At 41.1% G+C, this 15,894-nt stretch overlaps 1 protein-coding gene across 1 annotated transcript in view; it reads left to right on the top strand.

The window, feature by feature from the left end:
* Positions 1–15,894, top strand: part of wnt5b (Wnt family member 5B) — a 76,064-nt gene that overhangs the window by 22,170 nt on the left and 38,000 nt on the right. The gene's annotated exons all lie outside the window — the stretch shown is intronic.

Below are 15,894 nucleotides of genomic sequence, written 5' to 3'. Positions count from 1 at the left end.
AGGTGAGTCTGTGGAATTCTCTGGAGTCTGTGGAATTTCTCAGAGAGTGGTGAGTGTGGAATTCTCTGCCTCTGAAGGCAGTGGAGGTAGGTTCTCTGGATGCTTTCAAGAGAGAGCTAGATAGGGCTCTTAAAAATAGCGGAGTCAGGTGATATGGGGAGAAGGCAGGAACGGGGTACTGATTGGGGATGATCACCCATGATCACATTGAATGGCGGTGCTGGCTCGAAGGGCCGAATGGCCTACTCCTGCACCTACTGTCTATTGTCTATTGGGAGATAATCCACAGTTTTGACCCTATAAAAACTACAGTTTTGTGTAAGAGGTATTGAACATGAGGCTAAAATTAATATTTGAGAATAGGTTATTTATGAGAACCAGCAATGGATCCTTTCGCAGCTGTATTGAGATACACATCTGTGCTTTCAAAATATGGCAGACTGTTTCAGAGTTAGTTTAATTGGAACATGTAATAACATTCTAATTTAAGATGTGGCAAAAATACATATTTTTTTTGTATCTCACGGCAAATTTAAAAATAATCCTCTAAGATTTTATTCAAAGTGATGTACTGAGGTGTGCTGCTTCATCTAACAATTCCAACACGACATAATAAAAGCACACCATTGCTTAGCATTAAATGTAACGTTGAAACTGCAGTGCCTTATAAAGAGAGAGGGAGAGAGCGAGAGAGAGTGAGAGAAAGAGCTGGAGAGAGAGGGGGAGTGAGAGAGGGGGGAGAGAGAGTGGAGTGGAAACTGCGGTTGAGTCGCGGGACTGACTACCATCGCCCGGTGGGGTAACAACATATCGCCTCAGCGCAGAGGGAGAATGAGGAGGGAAGAGACAGCAACATTAAGACTTTTGCCTCCATCACAGTGAGGAGGTGCCTGGTGAACTCACTGTGGTGGATGGTACACAAAATTGCTGGGGAAACTCAGCGGGTGCAGCAGCATCTATGAAGCGAAGGAAATAGGCGACGTTTCGGGCCGAAACCCTTCTTCAGACTGATGGGGGGTGGGGAAAGAAAGAAGGAAAAAGGGAGGAGGAGGAGGAGCCCGAGGGCGGGCGGATGGGAGGGTGGGAGGAGACAGCTAGAGGGTGAAGGAAGGGGAGGAGACAGCACAGGCTAGCCAAATTGGGGGAATTCAATGTTGATGCCATAAGGACGCAAGGACCCCAGACGGAATATGAGGTGCTGTTCCTCCAATTTCCGCTGTTGCTCACTCTGGCAATGGAGGAGACCCAGGACAGAGAGGTCGGATTGGGAATGGGAGGGGGAGTTGAAGTGCTGAGCCACCGGGAGGTCAGGTAGGTTATTGCGGACTGAGCGGAGGTGTTCGGCGAAACGGTCGCCCAACCTACGCTTGGTCTCACCGATGTAAATCAGCTGACATCTAGAGCAGCTCCTCCCACCCTCCCATCCGCCCGCCCTCGGGCTCCTCCTCCTCCTCCCTTTTTCCTTCTTTCTTTCCCCACCCCCCATCAGTCTGAAGAAGGGTTTCGGCCCGAAACGTCGCCTATTTCCTTCGCTCCATAGATGCTGCTGCACCCGCTGAGTTTCCCCAGCAATTTTGTGTACCTTCGATATTCCAGCATCTGCAGTTCCCTTTTGAACACATCACTGTGGTGGATGTTAGTTTGTGTTTATTGTGTGTTTTGTTGTTTATTATTATATGTATGGCTGCAGGCAACGTCATTTCGTTCAGACCGAAAGGTTTGAATGACAAATAAAGGATCTAATCTAATCTAATCTTTTCAATACAATGTGTAAACATGAATTTAAGAATTTACATCTTAAAGGATGTATATTTGGAATAACTCGGTGTAAACGAGCTGATATGAATGCAAAAATAAGGCGACAGTAAGTTGAATTGAACCAACCAATTAGAACAATGGGCTGAATTTACTGGAAAGTACTGGCAGTTCTATACTGAAATGACAGGAAGTCAGGATTGAAGTGGTGGTGAACTTGCTGGCTGCCCTTTGCATGGGATTTGCTGCCTGTGTTCCAACATTGGGATCGCCACGGAGAGCAGTGATAGAAGGCAAACCTGCCCACTGAACCTTAACACAGCAAGTCCATTTATTTTGATTGGGAGGAGCAGCTGCAAAGAATATTTTTTTTGTTTGTGAATTAATTGTGTTTTGCAGAGCTGTGCACAAATTCTACATCTGCTCCTTGATATGCTACAAGGTTACAAGGCAGCATTCCATTAGCTTTTAAGAAAGAACTGCAGATGCTGGAAAATCGAAGGTACACAAAAATGCTGGAGAAACTCAGCGGGTGCAGCAGCATCTATGGAGCGAAGGAAATAGGCAACGTTTCGGGCCGAAACGTTGCCTATTTCCTTCGCTCCATAGATGCTGCTGCACCCGCTGAGTTTCTCCAGCATTTTTGTGTACATTCCATTAGCTTTTTCTGATTTATTTTCAGGCATGCTAATAATTGCTCCACGTGGAACCACTTCATTTCTTAGGCCTTCCCTTGCTTCTCGGTTTTCAACATTTGCAAGAAACTCAGTTCTACCCTTTAGAGTCAGTCACACCAGTCTAAATTTGCTGCAGTTTTGTCCATTTGCTTAAATCAATTGGTGTAATTTAATGCTTGTGCCTTCATTTCATACCATGCTGCCTATCTTTCTGTCAATAGAAAACTTAGATATGTGACTATCCTTCCCAACATTTGAGTCATTTGGAAATATGATGACAGTGGTGCCCGGAACTGTGCATCAATCTTATTCCGTTCTTTCCCATCCACCTGATCTTTCCACAACCAGGACTGATTTTTTTATTTTTTTTGCTCTAATTCCCCCTTTTTGGTCTTGTCCGAAAGATTGTATGTTACCTCGGACTCCATTTAGAAAGAAAGATGATGACTAATTTTGGTTTAATTTATTTTGGTTTGCCAACACCAACATCTTGTTGCTAAAAGGTGGATATGCAACTCAGGGCTCCTTTTCCCTCTCTTCCTTTGGTTAAAAACTTGACCTTGGGAATTTTTATTCTACATATTGATGCAATGAAGAGCCTGTATCCAACCAAGCAGTGACGTTTTGGTATTATATGCCTGAGTGATTTACGGTAATTTACTATATTAAAAAACTGGAAAACAGCAGAAAAATACTTAATCTTTTAAACACAATAAATTAAAACAGAATAATAATATGGAAAGAGGAGTTGATGTATGACTGAAGGAATGGTGTGGGCCAAATGGCCTCAGAATCCCAAGACATTGGAAGATGCCCTGAGGTATGAGGGATTTATGCAATAATAGTTTGCATCAACATTGAGACTATTGACCTTGCAGTGTGCTTAAAGAAAGTGAGAGTATTGGGCACAATATATCTGTATTCAATTTATTCAAGAAAGACGAAAAGGACTAATTTCCCCTTCCACAGATGCCTCCTGAACTGCTGAGTGTTTCCAACATCTGTTTTTATTTCACGAAAGAGAATGCTGCTGATGCTTTAGTAAACAGTGAAGCTATAAGGTAATTGAGTTGGCTAAAGGTGGAGGAAAAGGATCAGGGTAGTTTAAGTTCTGAAATCGAGGCAGTCCAGTCTCATAAGATCGGGCATGGATCAGGATTGGCAACAAACAGTGAATGATCAAAGGGAGGCCTTGAAAGAGGAGATCGACGGAGTACAGGTTGGAGACATTCTCATAGGGGAGAGATGGACTTTGACAGAGATCAATGGAAAGAAAGCTTGATGGCAAATCCCAGTTGTGACGTAGTAGAAAACCAAGTAAAATATAAAATAAACCAGGAAAATATAGAACAAGACATTCATGAATGAATCAATAACACAATGTGGAGGAATCGGGGTGGTCAGACCTGAACACAAAGATGCGAGTGATCTTTATATGGAAGCCCCTTCCAGCATGTTATTTTACAAATAGTTTTGCCTGGAGAGTGACTGCATACCATCGACTTAGTTACTCCCAGAACAATGCGATTCCATTTTCTACTTGGGAGTGTAGAATGAAGTTACATAACCAAGGAGTTAGACAACCGATGAACCGGCCAAATTTCCAGAACAATGTTAAACATGACTGTGGCTACCTCCTTGCAATTTATTGATCTCTATTGGATCTCAATGAGCTTGATAAATGCATCGCGGGCTCCAATACCTCCACCTGTACTGTGCCAGCAGAGGGCAGGGCTGTGGTATTATACAAGCACGTTGCATCTACCTTCACGGTAAAGGAAAAGGAAAATAATAAAACTGTAGATACTGGAAATCTGATACGAAAACAAAGTACTAGAAACACTCAGCAGGACTTTGTAGCTCCAACCTGAAACGTTAACCCTGTTTCCCCATCCACGGATGCCCCTGAACTGCTGAGTATTGCCAACAATTTCGGTTTTTATTTCACTGATGACGATGCTGTTAATGCACTAGTAAACAATGAAACTGTAAGGTCATAGAACTGGGTAAAAATAGATCATATCGAAGTACAAAGATAAGTTTGACAGAGTCCAAAGTAGATAAGTCACCAAGTCTGGATGTGACGTGTCTTGGCCTTCTGGGAACTAAAGGTCGAAGTGTCTGACCACACACACACACACACACACACAGTCTTCCAATTTTATTTAAACATGAGTATGATGCCAAAGGGTTAGGGAGCTGTAAATGTTGCACAAGGTCAAAAGTGCAAAAGGGAATAAACAACAACTGAAGGCCAGTCAACCAAAAATCAATGGAGAGAGAACCTTTCATGGATTCGAACATGTTACAAAATGAATAGATATTTGGTAAAATTTAGCTGAACAATTAGCATGGATCTACTAAAGGTGGATGGTAATTGACTGACTTGTTTGAGTTATTTGAATGAAACGAGTACATTAATATTTATTAATATATTTCTGAGCCAAGTGATGATACTTCCACTTTGCTGCTTTTGTCCTTCTAGCTGGTAGAGGTCATGGGTTTGGTAGATTTCGCACACTTCCAGATCTCTCTCAACCTGAAACACCGTTAAAATTGTGCTATTTCGTTTCTCTTCATTCGCCCTTCAGTTCTATGTTAAGATTTACTAGCCTTTTGTGAGTGGTGCACGCTGCAGCCAGTGCTGAAAGGATTGGATGCTGAGTGGTGACTATTGCTCAGGCTGCTTTGCCCCTGGATGGTGGAAAGGCTTTGGGGCATCAGGAGGTGAGTTACAATGAAGGGTGCCGGGTACAATGGAAAAGCAGGGAGAAAGAAGACCGCAGACTTCATATTGGCATTATTGTCTCCACATCAGTCAAAAATTTTTTTTTTAAATTGGATTAATTTACCTAATGGCCCAAACAAAAAATAATTGCATTTACTGATAAGATTATTTCCTACCTTTCTGGGTCAAATGAGTATGAATTCATCTCCCAGAGGAGATGGGGAAATTATCTAACACCCTGTGACATTCAGCTGCTCATGGAAGAGTAAAGAATTAATTTAATCTTAATGGGCAATGTTTAAACCAATACCCAAAGGTAAAATAGCAGTGTGCCAACAGACTGTGGCAAATGATAATCAGCAAAAAACAAAAAGCTTTATTTTGTCTGTATGGAGTGACTGTATCACATGCCCTGAAGAAGGAAATAAACATTTGAATTTTGTGCCAACCAGGTCCATTACAGTGAAGATAATCTTCTTTAATTTATCTGGATAGACTCGGTTTGTACTCGCTAGAATTTAGAAGATTGAGGGGGGATCTTATAGAAACTTACAACTTTCTTAAGGGGTTGGACAGGCTAGATGCAGGAAGATTGTTCCCGATGTTGGGGAAGTCCAGAACAAGGGGTCACAGTTTAAGGATAAGGGGGAAATCTTTTAGGACCAAGATGAGGAAAACATTTTTCACACAGAGAGTGGTGAATCTCTGGAATTCTCTGCCACAGAGGGTAGTTGAGGCCAGTTCATTGGCTATATTTAAGAGGGAGTTAGATGTGGCCCTTGTGGCTAAATGTATCAGGGGGTATGGAGAGAAGGCAGGTTCAGGCTACTGAGTTGGATGATCAGCCATGATCATATTGAATGGCGGTGCAGGCTCGAAGGGCCGAATGGCCTCTACTCCTGCACCTATTTTCTATGTTTCTATCGCACTTGAATTCAAAAATTTATCCAGTGTTCGGGGGGAAAACTGAGAACTGGACCAGCCAATTAACATACCAACAGCCAAGCTGGTGTGCTTTCCTAGCTGGGCTGGAATAGAATGGAGAAACCAAAAGGCAATAACTAATATGCTGGACTTGTGCTATAGTGTGGTATTAAAATATTATGCCGAGCCTACCAGATCATCCAAGATGTACAGTGGTTTGTCAAGCATTCATTGCAAAAGTTACAATAGGTCAATGATGTTGCAGCAACAATTGTTCTTTACCTTGCTTTATTTTATTAACAACCTTTTTTCTTTTGATCCAGTTTTCTTTGCATTGTGTATAGTTCTGATTGAAAGTTCACATTGTAAAACAACTGAAGGAATACTTTTCATAAGATTACAAGACATAGGAGCAGAAGTAGGCCATTCGGCCCACCGTGGCTGATCAATCTTTCTTTCAACCCCATTCTTCTGCCTTCTCCCTGTAACCTTTGACACCCTTGCTAGTCAAGAACTCTCAATCTCTGCGTTAAAAATACCCAATGACCACATCCACAACCGCCCGTAGCATCTGGCTAAAGAAATTCCTCCTCATCTCCATTCTGGGGCTGTGCCGTCTTCTCCCACCTCCCACTACTGACAACATCTTCTCCACATCCACTCTATCTAGGCCAGTGGTTCTTAACCTTTTGGGCACCAGTATGTGCATACGCGAACAAAATACTGGCTGTGGCTGTACCTTTGTTAGGTTCCTAAACATGGGCTCAACAAATTGATATGTTATTGTGTCCCCTTCATGACCCCCAGCAAAGCCCCAAACGACCTCCAGGTTAAGAACCACTGATTTAGGCCTTTTATTATTTGGCAGGTTTTAATGAACACCCCCACCCATCCTTCTAACTCCAGCGAGTACAGGCCCAGGGCCATGAAATGTTCTGCATACATTAACCCAATCATCCCTGGGACCATTCTCATAAACCTTCTTTGAACTCTCAACAATGGCAGAACATTCCTTCCTCAGATATGGGTGACAAAACTGCTCACAATACTCCAAGTGCAGTCCGACCAGCACCTTCTAAAGCCTCAGCATTACATCCTTTCATATTCTAGTCCTTTCAAAATGAATGCTAGTTGCATTTGCTTCCCTTACTACCGACTCAACCTGCAAATTAACCTCTTGGGAATTGTACACCAGCACTCCCTGGTACCTTTGCAACTCCGATTTCTGAACCCTCTCCCCATTTAGAAAATCACTCTTTTTTTTTTCAAGGTCAATGATGACAAAGGCAGAAAAGCAGAAAGGAGTAAAGCATTTTGAAAAGAAAATTGTTCATTTCATTACAATAATTTGTAAGCACAATACTTTATCTAACGTCTAAACAAAGTGGTGACCGACCCTGCCCAGATACTGCACCGTTTGCATTCACATTCTTGCTACCTTCACTTATACCTTTTCAAATTATGAGATCAATGCCCTTCATCTGAGGACTTATTGTAGATTGTTGCACAAAAATCAAGATAACTGCACCCGCGTTCAATCCTGGCCGTGGACGCTGTCTGTGTGGAGTTTGCACATTCTCTCTGTGACGATGAAGGTTTCGTACAGGCGCTTCAGTTTCCTGCCATATCTCAAAGGTTGGCGGGTTGCTGGGTTAAATGGCCACTGAAAATTACCCCAAATGTGTCGGTGAATGGTAAAACAGCGGTGAGTCGGAAGGGAATGTGAGGAGATTTAAAAAAAAATAGGATTAAGGTAAATGGATGTTGATGGTTAGTGCAAACTCGGAGGGATGAGTGGCCCATTTCCATGTTGTATATCTCCATAATTTTACATTGACAGAGGGACATTGAAACACTTCACATCAGTAAAATATTTTGCTGAAATGTAATGATTGTGTGTTATACAGATAATTAAATCAGTGAATGTACCATTATTGACACTGCATCTGATAAAATAATAGTCACATGAAACAGAAGGTAGACAAATGCTGGAGAAACTCAGCGGGTGAGGCAGCATCTATGGAGCGAAGGAATAGGCGACGTTTCGGATCGAGACCCGAAACGTCGCCTATTCTTTCGCTCCTTAGATGCTGCCTCACCCAGCTGAGTTTCTCCAGCATTTTTATCTACCTTCGATTTTTCCAGCATCTGCAGTTCTTTCTTAAAGGTCACATGAAACATGTTTCTCTATCTTATCTGGAAAATACAACTGCAGCTTGACTTAATTGGTAGCACTTTCAAGAGTCAAGAGTTCAAATTCCAGTCCAGGGTTTTGCCACATGATTTAACTGATAAATCGGTACATTTATTGAAACCCATAATGCAGCCGAACAGATGGATTAAAACATAGAAACATAGAAACATAGAAAGTAGGTGCGAGAGTAGACCACCAGGTCCGTCGAGCCCGCACCGCCATTCGCTCATGGCTGAACACTAAACAGACACACTTACCCACAAACAGTAGACACAAGACACAGAACACAAGACACTACCCTCCCCTTTATACCGCTATCACCCCTCTCCACCCCAAGAACCTCGTGATCTCCTGGGGGAGGCAAAAAACCGGATTAAAAATGAAAAGGAATTTTGACCAATTTTGATCGGAAAAATGAAAGGATATTAACGTACAAAGTGAGTACATTCAACTTGGGGGGGAAAAAGGTACATAGTTCTTGGGTATCTCAGCAAGTTGGGCAGTATCTCTGGAGAACATGGATTGGCAATGTTTCACGTCGAGACCCTTCCCCACAGATGCTGCCTGACCCGCTAGTTACTCCAGCACTTTATGTAATTTATTGTAAACCAGCATCTGCAGTTCCTCGTTTCTACATTCAACTGGAGTTATTTTGGAAAATGAGTCTCTACCCAGGGTTGAAAGATATCTGTCTGTCATAAAAACATTATACTCTAAATTAGAGATACACTGATTGCCACTGGGTGATATATCACATGGCGATGCAGGAATCATCTGTACAGAGTCCACAACTTAGATAGATAGCGATACTGCGGCCTACACCATCTTGAAGCCACGGTCTCCGGTAGGGAAGCACCGATTCGGGACTTACCTTGCCTGCACATCTGGCCGCCCGCAGCGGCGACTACGGAGGTTTGTGGTCCCGACCACGGGTGAGAATGGAGGAGGACTGACTGAACTTTGTGCCTTCCACCACAGTGATGAATGCTGTAGTCGATGTTTGTGTTAAATTTTTATTGTGCATTGTGTGTTTTTTATTGTACCGCTGCTGGCAAATTCATTTAGTACAATGCAACGCCCTGCATTTCCTAGTTCAATTCCATCTGCCATTCCTATACCTCTTTCCCCACTTCATCTCGATCCTGTTGAAATCTTACAGTATGCCGAATGGTTTAAAACTATCCAAGGATGGAGGAAGCACAATTCCCCACAGGCTGTTGGACCTGAACCCTGACATTGTGAACAATAACAATAAACACAGGCAGCAAAATCAGATGAAGTAGATCTCCATTCATTGTAGACATAAGGAACTGCAAATACTGGAATATTGCATAGAACACAAGAACAGTATCTCAGCTGGTCAGGCAGCATCTTTGGAGCACATGGTTACATTTTGGGTTGAGAGGCACCTGCATTTATTCCCCCATTTTAGGTCCCTTCTCAATTTACTGTGGTGTATTGCAACATTAGAGATGAATGGAACATGTAGCACATGCTGATATTCAAGGAAGATATTTTCCAGAAGGTAAAGCAATAGAAGAAAGTTACAATATTGCCTCGTTCAGTTAAGAGATCTCAGTTCATCTTTGAAAAAGCAGAGAAATGGTTAACCACTGAACAAGAACACGTCAACATTTGCTAAGCACGCAAACCTTCAAGCTATGCGGAAACATTTATTTAGGTTGTTAAATGCCAAGAGAAGCAAACAATCTGTTCAGAAGAAATTAGCCCGTCTTCTTTTCTCGAAATATCTTTGCAATTAAACTGCAGATTTTGTTGTTATATGGGAAAGAATCATTAAGATGCAAGCCCATCTACAAGCCTGACATCCAAAACAAAGTTATTAGACAGCAGTCTACTGTTCAACTCCTGGGTTTTCAAAAGGCAGTTGCAGCAATGAGTTCAGTTCTGTCAATAGCGTTCCAAAATTTAAACCACTATAGAAAAGGCAAGGGACACTTAATACTACAGGCACAAAACCCTTCTGAATCAGAGACTTCAGGGAACAAACCAACTAGTACTGTTTGCCAACTTGTAGTAATGAGAGTAAAAAAGCATGCAAAAGAGAATACGGAATTGAAAAAAAAATCAGGCAACATCTCTGGAGAACATGGATAGGCAAATGATTCAAGTTGGGACTCTTCTTCAGACTCATTGAGTTATGAAGAAACTGACTCTAAATAATATTACCAAATATGAAAAAAATAGAAAATAAGGAATTGTCAGAATTAATTCATGCAGTTGGGAAAAGGATTGGTGGCTAGTAAAATTGAAACCGTGAACGAATCTCTTTGCAAATAAACTCTGAAGATCATGTGCTCAAATTGAAATTCTTAGAGAAAGGTAGTTGAGCCACCATTTGTAAAGAGAATTGAGATTTGAGTTGCACACTACGGTGACACAACCAAAGCAATCCATAGCCTATAAATCACACGATAGAGCAGATTAGTGGACAATTCCAATGCAAACATCAGTAGAAGAGCAAACCATAACCAAAGCCACCCAAACTACAGCAATCCCAAATTGAAAGAACATCTAATTCCAACAGGAACATGCCATGTTCAAAGAATGACATATTGGGCAAACCAGATTAAATGATTTTATTTGGTGGAGACTTTGTGCTTATTTAACTATTCACATTGGAGCTTTATCCAGACTTAATATATCGACAATGTTCAGCTTTTGAGGTGGGAGATGAATCACTAATGAATTAAAATCTGCTATTCAGATGAATCACAAAATGAACCCTGGTTGACCTAATTAATTGTTTTATAAATCCCACTTTGGAGTAAAATTAGCTTTGTAACAAAGACCATATTTCATCTTCCTGAATACTCTGAAGTAGCATGTTGTAGGAGTTGTTGTTGGTGGGGAAATGATTGAATGGTGGAGTGGACTTGATGGGCTAAATGGCTTCATTCTGTTCCTATTTCTTTTGGTCTAAAAATTCTTATGGTCCTAATTTCTTGCCTTTGATTTTCTTCCATTTTAAATAATTATCTCCTCCTAGTTTAAAAGCCATTATAGACAATAGGTGTAGGAGTAGGCCATTCGGCCCTTCGAGTCAGCACCGCCATTCAATGTGATCATGGCTGATCATCCACAATCAGTACCCTATTCCTGCCTTTTCCCCATATCCCCTGACTCCGCTATCTTTAAGAGCTCTATCCAACTCTCCCTTGAAAGCATCCAGAGAACCGGCCTCCACCGCCTTCTTAGGCAGAGAATTCCACAGACTCACAACCCTCTGTGTGAAAACGTTTTTCTTTATCTCCATCACAAATGGCTTACTCCTTATTCTTAAACTGTGGCCCCTGGTTCTGGACTCCCCTAACATCGGGAACATGTTTCCTGTCTCTAGCGTGTCCAAACCCTTAATAATCTTATATGTTTCAGATGGGCACTTGCCATCCCATGTTATTACATCTTTGCATATATCACAATTAACCATCTCCCTTTAATCCGCTAGAATTACTGACTAGATACTAATTCTGAAAGCAGTGACAATACCTTACAAATTCTGAACCCCTATTTTATCCTGTTTACATTTTCATTTCTTACTTTTCTCTGCGGGTTCGTTAATTGTGCAACACGAAGAGTCTGGCAATAAAATACTTTTGTAAACTGCTTTTGGGGTGGAAAGAAGGTAGATTGTGCATCTGCCAGCAGATGTAGTTGGCCTTGTCCATGAAACGGGACCAGCTTGTTAATAATATTTAAATAATATTTTGCTAAAGGGCCTGTCCCACTTGGGCGATATTTGCGCGTCATTTACTTGACATTTAAGCGTCATGACGCACGCATGCCGTGCATTTACCTGTACCTGGCGCGTGGTGAGACGTGGTGGCGTAGGCAGTGACGTGCGGTAGCGCGCGGCTCCCCAGGATTTTGGGATTCCCAAGTGGGATAGGCCCTTAAGTATGTGTTGGAACGGTGAGTTCCCAGAGGTGACACTTATCCACACCAGAATTTTACATGTCATTTTCTCTTGACGTTGGGTGGGAGGGAGGAGAGGGATGAGAGCTGCCAAAGGAAAGTAGGGAGGTGGGGAGTGACAGCAGCCCAACCTTGGTTTTTGAAGTCAGCTTCCACAAAAATATGAGATAACTTAAGGCAATTTAACATTTTCTCCAAAAGGATTTCAAATTATTGATATGCATCAGGAATGGGTATGGATATTCAGTCGCTTTATGTAAAATAACCTTCGCATCTATTAAACATGAGGCCTGGTGTGAGTTTGGGAACAGTTTGCAGATTGATTCCTACCAAATTACAGTACAGTTTGCATTTGGACAATATAAGAAACTGCCTTATGCCTGATAATTTACAGTGCCTGCTATGGCATCTACTGTCATAGGCCTGTACAAATAACAACATCAAATCACAAATAAATGTAAAAAAGAGAGAAAGCAGCAGTCAGCTACTTCCTGGTGGATAAACAGCCAAAGGGGCAAATGAAGGGGTGCAAGTTTAGGTAAAATAACAGCAAATTTGTTAGAGAATATACAACAAAACTCTGAACAACTTTGGCCACAAAATGATATGTATTGCAGGATATTTTGTGGGCAATAAGAACTTCTCAAGAAAAGTATAACCATCTGATTTTTAATGATTATGGACAATTTTAGACTAGTACTTTTATAGGGGTTCAGTACAAGTCATTCATCTATGATGGGATAAAATCCTTGTAGATTCTGGAGAAATACTGCTGGTACAATTCCTTGTCTATGTAGATGAAGGATTACTGTATTTTAGATCAGTTACCATTACTTGTGGATCATTAAAAGAACATAAGAAATAGAAGCAATTGTAGGCATTCAGTCCTTAATATTTGCTCTTCATTTGATTAAAGTCAGACCTTTTGACTCAACATTACTTTCCTGCAATAATTTTATATTACTGAATTCCCCTAATAACAAAAAAGCTACTTATCTATGCCTTGAATATATTCACTGACTGAGCCTCCACAACTCTCTTGGGCAAAGAATTCCAAAGATTCACTGGCATCTGGGAAGGAATTTCTTGTCCACTTGATCCTGAATGATTAAGCCGTTGCTTTAGGAATGTGATCCCTATCCCTGGTGTCCCAGTCAGGGGAAACATCTATTTCAGGTCAAAACATAGTGCTGCAGGAACTCAGTGGGTCAGGCAGCATCTTTGGAAGGAATGGACAGATTATCTTTCAGGGTCTTCGGAGAATTTTTCAGACCCTTCTGCGTCTAAAGAGGGGTTCCCAACCTAAACAGTTGCCTCGTTCATTCCTTCCAAAGATGCTATCTGACCCACTGAGTTCCTGCAGCACTTTGTTTTGCACAAGATTTCATCATTTGTACTCTCTTGTCTCCATGATATCAATATCAAATCCCTTAAGAATTGTCCCTTAAGATCACCATTCATTCTTCTAAATTTGAGACCGTATATGCCCAGTCTGTTCAATCTCTCCTTCTGCAAAAAACCTACATCACAGGGAAAAATAAACTGGTTGTATTTTTTGTCAGTTATATTAGAGCTCCAACGTGAATTAAGTATTAGGGAATAGAACTCTGTATCTACCACCCAACGATCAGATTACAGCAACTTGGCAGTGACTGAAATACTTTTTTTTTTTTTTTTTTTGGTCCAGTGTTTAACTGCCAACGATAATTAAGACTTGCAATATTTTAATCACCTTGATGTTTCTTCTATTCCCTTTTCCCTTTGTGAAATTCATTCTCAAGACCACTCAATAATTGTGCTACTCCGTTCTGGTTTACCGGCAAGAACTTTACAGAAAGGACATTTTTTTTCCAACCATGTCAAAAGCTACAGAGATCAAATAGGATTAACTCAAATGCCACTTCACCATAATTGTATTGCTGTGAATAATCGTTTTATCAACATAGAACAAAATAAGGTGTTTAATTTGGATCAATGGACGAAACATGTAGCATCAACATAGCATATGCATATATCCAGGGAACATTATTACGAGGCTGGGAGAGGTATAGATCTTGGTTTTATTGAGCACAAGTTCCTTATGCTTCAAGGACAATGTAGAGAAATGGTAGTCAAGATGAACAAAGCAATGGATTTATTTAATAGGTCCTCAGTATGAACAGAAGGATTGAATTTTGACTCCCATGTGGCTCAGTGTCCAATTGGCTTCCCCACGTGGAGACTGACAGAGGGGGAAAAGTCTAATGGAGAACCATTAGAGTGATTCATGGTTTACTGCAATTCTCAGATATGATCAAGGACCTTGTTCTATTTACTTCTGAGTGCATAGATTTAAAAATAATCCACGAGAGTCCATAAAATAATTAAAGGGCTGGATAGATCCTAGTTTCACATTTATTCCAGTTTAACAGACAGGGAAGGAGTAGAAGGTGGTTCAAACCAAGTATGAATAAGTATAGACTTGATGTTAGACAATATGCATGGAAGTATTTTCTATAGAATTAAGAGTTACTGGAATACGTTGTCTGCTGTGATTAGTAACCACATCTTGCTCGTCTTCAAGAGGAACCTGGCCCGGTTCCTGACTGGAGCAGAGATTCGACCCTCAGAAGGTAAGAGTTTTTATAGGTACCATTTGGTTTCAATCACTTGAGTGGATTAAAGAGTACTTTTTTTTTCAGCAAACTTTCCCTCATTGATCCTGAAACTTTAAAATGTACTAAAAATCATGTGTGTTGCAGAAGTGAACCCGGGGTGGGGGGAGGGAGGGCTGTAGGAAGAGGGAAGAGGCATGTCGTCTTGAGGGTTCTGTGGCCATGAATTTGTGCAGACTTGATAGAACAATTAGCCTTTCCCTTCTTAATAATTCTGCATGTTCAGCATAATACCAGAGTGGTGTTTACTTCTCGTGCAGTGTGGAAAGCATGACTACGCAGACTTTAATCTAACATTCAGATCTTGAAGTTTAAGCATTACACTGGCTGCTGTTAATACAAGGTCAGGTTTGAACCCTTTCATTTCCCTCATTAATAAAAAGATGGATATTTAATTTCCAAGAATCTAATTTTATCTCACTATATCTTTTTTTTGACCTAATTACGTATCATGTCTTTTATATGAAGTGCCACGGATGGTTCTGTCTGACTACCTCTCGTACTCTTGTATATGATCCTCCCTCTCCATATGTCTCACTTTGTTCCCTTCAGGCCTGACTTGTTCTGTATGTCTAGATACGTTGCTGGTTACTTGACACTCCCAGCTGTCAAATATTAAGAATAGAATTCAGCACTATTCCCATTCCTCTGTGAAAAGTGGAGAATGGCAGAAGAGGATGGGTGTAATCTAGACTCCAATCACCAATGAAAGTTCTCTCATTGTAGTTTTTCTTACCTTGTGCAGTTCAGTCTTCAATGTGTAGGAAGGAACTGCAGATGCTGGTTTTAACTGAACTGACACAAAAGGCTGGAGTAACGCAGTGGGTCAGACAGTACCTCTAACAATATGGAATGGGTGACGTTTTGGGTCGAGACCCTTCTTTCTGAAATTCACCCATTCCTTTTCTACAGAGATGTTGTCTGACCCGCTGAGTTACTCTCTCTTTGTGCATATCTTCAGTCTTCAATGTTTTTGATTTTCAAAAAAGAACCATTTAAATCAAATAGATTTCCAGTGCTCTATTC

Source organism: Amblyraja radiata, chromosome 19 (assembly GCF_010909765.2).
Source record: "Amblyraja radiata isolate CabotCenter1 chromosome 19, sAmbRad1.1.pri, whole genome shotgun sequence".
Lineage (NCBI taxonomy): Eukaryota > Metazoa > Chordata > Chondrichthyes > Rajiformes > Rajidae > Amblyraja > Amblyraja radiata.
The sequence above is the reverse complement of the archived record's forward strand: the minus strand, read 5'-3'. Positions and strand labels throughout refer to the sequence as shown.